The sequence below is a fragment of the Letharia columbiana genome, assembly GCF_014066305.1.
Source record: "Letharia columbiana isolate WasteWater2 chromosome Unknown Sc0000008_s0, whole genome shotgun sequence".
Classification (NCBI taxonomy): domain Eukaryota; kingdom Fungi; phylum Ascomycota; class Lecanoromycetes; order Lecanorales; family Parmeliaceae; genus Letharia; species Letharia columbiana.
The window spans coordinates 456,366-462,365 of NW_023501044.1; positions in this window are offsets into that span (position 1 = coordinate 456,366).

A 6,000-nucleotide genomic window follows, 5' to 3' on the forward strand; every position below is an offset into this window, starting at 1 on the left:
TTATTTCTTTAATATTTAAAGATTTAAAATTTAGAGTATTTTTTTATATTATAATTTTAAGAAGAAGAATAAAGATACTTATTATTTTAATTATTATTTTAATTATTACTATTAATAAGAAGATAAATAACTATATTAAATTACTCTTTATCTTTTTTCTCTCTTTATAAAGAAAAATAAATATATTCTATATATCTTTATCGAATTATTTTATAAATATAGAAATTCTAATTAAGATATTTTATATATATAATATATTATAATATATCTTACTAAAATTTTAAATCTATATTAAAAAAAAATTTTTTTAACTCTATTTATATTATATTCGAGTATTATATAATATTACTTAATATAAAATATTTTATAAAATATTTTATATCTTTTCGACTAGTATATATAATAAATATTAATAAGTTTTAACTCGAAGATTATACTTTAATTATCTTCTTATTAAAGAATTAAATTAATTAAATTAATTTAATATTTAATATTAAAATAGCGAAGAATATTTAAGTAATAATCTTTTTTTAATAATAGTATTAATATAGAATCTCTAGATAGTTTTTTAATAGCTACTTTAAATAAAAATATATTTATATTAATAATATATATTTTAATATAATATACTCTCTTTATAATAGAGTTTAATAAATAACTAAATAATATAAGTATTTTATTATTTTATATTTTAATAATAATAAGTATAGAGAAATATACGCGTAGTATAAGTATTATCTAGAAATATATATAATTTAATTAATATTTATATCTTATTTTATCGCTTTTATTTACTTATTATTAATTTATATAATTAATTAAGCTCTTTAATAATAAGAAACTTATTATTTATTATTTAATAATTTTATTTATTATAAGTAAAGGCCTATAAATTAAATTTATAAAGTTGAATTTTTCTAAGTTAAATCGAATTTTAGCTCTAGCCCTAAGTTAAATCGAACTCTTATCGCTTACTATACGTTTTTAATCTACTTTTACTTTTATAAAATTAATTTAATCTATATAATATATAGATATATATATATAAAGAGAGACGCGCTAAGACTTAATTAGAAAGATATATTAATATATATAAAAGAATAAGATAGGGCTAAGCTAGAAAATCTTGAATTTATATATACAGTTAATTATAAATTTAGAGTTACTACGCTCTTCGATTAGATCGACTAAGTCACCGCGGGTAAATAAATTAGCGTCTACAACTATCAAAATCTTTTATCCTACTTTCCACCCTTTAATAACTTTACTATTTTCTATTAAAATTTTGAGATTATCTTTTTTAAATTATAGAACGTAGATTACGCTTTTGAACGCTTTAAGAATTTTGAATTTTAGTCTTATAATTATTAAAAGGCAAGGTATTTCAATATCGCTCACCAAAGATCGCCCACTAAAGACCGCTTATCAAATTTACTCGACAGCCCTAATCAAAAAAAAGGGTTATAAATTTAATTCATAGGCCTTTACTCGTCGAGTATAAAGAATTAATTCGTAATAATTATCTATAAAAAATAGAGAAAGATTATATTCTTATAATAAGAAGTATCGAAATATTAAAAAGAAATAAAGATAACGTATTAATTAGTAATGTAAATTTCATAATATCTTCTATCGTAGTAAAATTTTTTCAATAATAAAATAGCTGTAGATATCGAACGATTTCAATTCGTTTAAATATATATCGTTCGATATTTCTTCTATAGAGACTTAATTAACTATAATCGTCGTAGTAGATTCTTCTCTTATAATATTATTATAGTAATATATTATATTAATATAATAGAAATAATAAATTAAGTTATAGTAGTATTCTTCGCTTATTAAGTAATAATTTAATATAGAATTATAGAGAGTATATAATATGAAATCTTAAAGAGCTAAGCCGTATTCTTAACGATAATAATTTTATTATCACTTAATTTCTCCGTAGTATTCTCTATAGTATTCTTCGTAATATTCTTCGTATTTATCTATTATAATTTCTTCTTTTACTTCTTAATATAGTAGAGATAAAAGACTAAGTTATAATAATATTCTTCGCTTATAAATAATAATTTAATATAGAATCGTAGAGAGTATATAACGTAGAATTTTAGAGAGCTAAGTCGTATTCTTAATATTAAGAATCTTATTATTACTTAATTTCTTCGTAGTATTCTTCGTATTTATCTATTATATTAACTTCTCTTATACTAACTAAGTAGATTAATATAAGATTATAAAGAGTAGATTTATTATATTATTACTACTAATAACTATCTTCGTAATATTCTTTATAATATTCTTCGTATTCGTCTATTATAGATTCTTCTCTTATTTAATTAAGTGCGAGAGTATCGAGAGTAAATATATTTATATTAATGAAATTAATAGAATTAATAGAGTAATAAAAGAATAATAATTATATAAATAGATGAAAGAATTATTATTCGAGCTCGGACGCGTTTAATATAATTATTATATTTGAATATTAGTTTAACCTATCGATAGTAAGTTAAACTTTATAATTTTTACATCGTTAGAAAGCGTAAACTAAGCTCTATAATTTACGAAATTATGAAGTAATAGTATTCTTAGAAAGCTCGTCATTTTAGAGTGTAAGACTTCTATATATAGATTTTTGATAATTATAGATATTAATTTATTTACTCGCGATATCTAATTAAAAAGCGTAGATCTAACGAATTAATAATTAAATATATATATAAATTTAAGATTTTCTAATTTAGCTCTATCTTATTCTTTTATATATATTAATTTATTTATTTATAGATTTAAGTTAGCTTATTAATATTAAGAAATTTATTATTTAATAGTTAATAATTATACTCTTTATCTTAATTAATATATTTAACTTTATATTAGATATCTTTCTTATATTAATTTTTATTAGTAATTTCTTTAATCTCTTAGAGTTTGTTATTATTAATAAGATTGAAGATTTATATAAAGATTTTCGCTATATTATTATAATCGCGAAGATAATAAAACTTAAATAACGATATATAAAAAAAATTATAAATTTTATATATCGAGAATAAGAGTAAATAATATATCTATATCTCTATCTTATCTATAATTTAAAATCGTTTTTTAAATTTATAAAATAACTTCTTACTTAGACGTTTTTATTTTAAATTTTAAATTAGTAATATTATTATATTATCTATCTTATAACTTTAAGACTAATATATTTTATTATAATATTTAAATTAAATCGTAATCGCGCTACGAAGACGCTCTATTATCTTATTTTTTAATACTTATAACTTCTTTATTCTATTATTTATAGCGAATATCTTTCACTTAACGAAGTTATTTTTAATCTTCTAATAAATTTTAAAATAATATTTATATATTAGAAAGAACGATATTATTTCGATAGAGAAATATTAATTATTTATATAAGCGAACTCTATTATTAATAATTATTTTATTTAAATATTTTATCTATTATTAGCGAATACGCGTAAAAAGTATTTTAATATCTAATTTTATTACTTAATCTATTTATTAATTTATAAGTAAAAGACGATATTTAGATATCGCTTAATATTAAAATAAAAGTAAATAACGAATTAGAAGTTATTAATAAATATAGAGTTTCTATTATTAATAATATCGTTTAATATACTATAGCGATATATTAATTTAAAATAAAATACTTTTATTAGCTAAGCGATATCGATTATAATAAATATATAAATATATCTTATTATTTTTATAAATTAATTTACTATAATTAGAATAATATTATAAAGAATATTCTTATATTTATTCGTTAATAAGTCGATAATAAAGTTTATAGAAATTTTCTTTTATAATTTAATAGTAATAAGAAGCGAGTTTAATTCGCTATATAGATAATATTACGAAGCTTTAATTCGCTAATAAACGTTATATATCTTAATATAATTAATAGCTTACTTTAAGCTTTTATTTTAATAATATTTATAAATAAGAAGCTTATATATCTTTATAGCGCTAAAAGTATTTTAATAATAAATTATAATAATATTTATTAATAAGCTTTTATTTAGATCTTATTTCTAGAGATATAAAGACGATTATTATATCTTAATAATTTCTTAAAATTTAAGATCTATATTTAATTATATACGCGACGCTTAATCGCTAGCTTATTAATATTAATTTAAAAAGAGTTTATTTAATTATTATAGACTTATAGATCTTAATTTAATATTTTTATTAATCTTTAAAATATATTATAAGTAATCTCTATAAAGACTTTAGATTTATATAAGCGATTTAAAGTCTTAATAACTATAAATAGCGAGTATCGATTTTTAATAATTATCGCGTTTAAGTCTCGATAATTAATATAAAGATAAAGTCTTTTATTTTTTTTAGAAATAAAAAGAATTAATACTTTAATTAAGAAAGTTAAATAGTAGATTTAATCTTTTTAAAGAGAATTCTCTAAATAATATAATAGCTTCGTTAATTTTATTTAAAATAAATTATATAAAAGACTATATAACGACTTCTTATCGCTTTTAATCTTAATAATATAATTTCTCTATTTAAGCGTAGATAAGATTTCTATTTTTTATTAAAAAAAAAATTATTAAACTCTAATAATTTCTAAAAGAGCTTTAGATTATATATATTTTTTTATTCGCTTCGCGCTATTATAGCTTATATAATCGCGAATATATTTAACTTCTATTTAATAGTTTAAGTAAATTTAATTAATTCTTTAATCTATAATTTATTAGCGTTAACTTTAAATTACTATTACTTTATTATTAAATTTAATAATACTTATAATTAACTTAGTTTAAATATATTTAATACGATATTAAAGCTTTTTTAATTAATAATATAAAAGAATATATTATATTCTTTATTTTAACTTTAGCTATTTACTAATTAATAATTTAATTAATACGCGTTATAATAATATATACTTTAGCTATTTAATACTTTTAATTATAATAAAATAGCGTTATAAGATTTTAAAATCTATTAAATTATAAAATTTTATAAAATTAAATTTATATATACTTTAGTATCGAGTAGAGTAATAAGTTATCTCTATTTATTTTAAAGCTTTATTTATTTCTTTATAAAGATAAAAGAGATTACTTCTATTAATTATTATTTTTATCTTACTTCTAAGACGATTATAAGACTTAATCTTTTTTCGCTACTACTATATCGATATTAATTATAAATAATTTATCGAGATTTAAATACTTAAATATTTAATAATCTTTTTTATTATAATAAAAATAACTATTCTTCTTATAAATAGAATTAAAAAATTTAATTTTATATTTTATATTATTATCTTAAGTACGCGCTACTTTAACGCCGTCGTTCGAAGTTAATTTAAACTTTAAAATTTAATTCATTAAAGACTTATTCTTAATAAACTCTCTTAAAGACTTCGAATAGAAATTGTTATTAAAGCGTATATATTCTAAAATCCTTTTCTATATAATAATCTAAATAAGATTTTTTATTATTATTTTAATATACTACTAGTATTTAAGATCTTATTCTTAAACTTTAATTTAAATTTAGTTAAGAAGAAATTAATCTAATACTTCTTAGAAAATAAAGATAAATAAATCTTTAATTTCTTTAGATAAATCTTAAAAATAGATGTCTTCTAATTAAAGCGATATTTAGTCTTTTTTTACTTTTTATAAATAAGAAGATAGCGATTTACTAAATTCGCTATTAAATTAAATAAAAACTATTTAAAGAATTTAAAAGTTATACTCTCTAGACTATAAGTTTAATAATATTTATATTATTAAATATTAAGATTATCTTCTAAAAACTATATATAATAAATAATAAAATATTTAGAATTTATAAGAAATTTTATTTCGACTTCGCGAAATTAACGTAGATACTCTCTCTTACTAATATTCTTATAAGAATATATTCTTTTAAAGCGAAGTATTTTAATTTTAATTAATATATTTATTAAAAACGCGATAATAA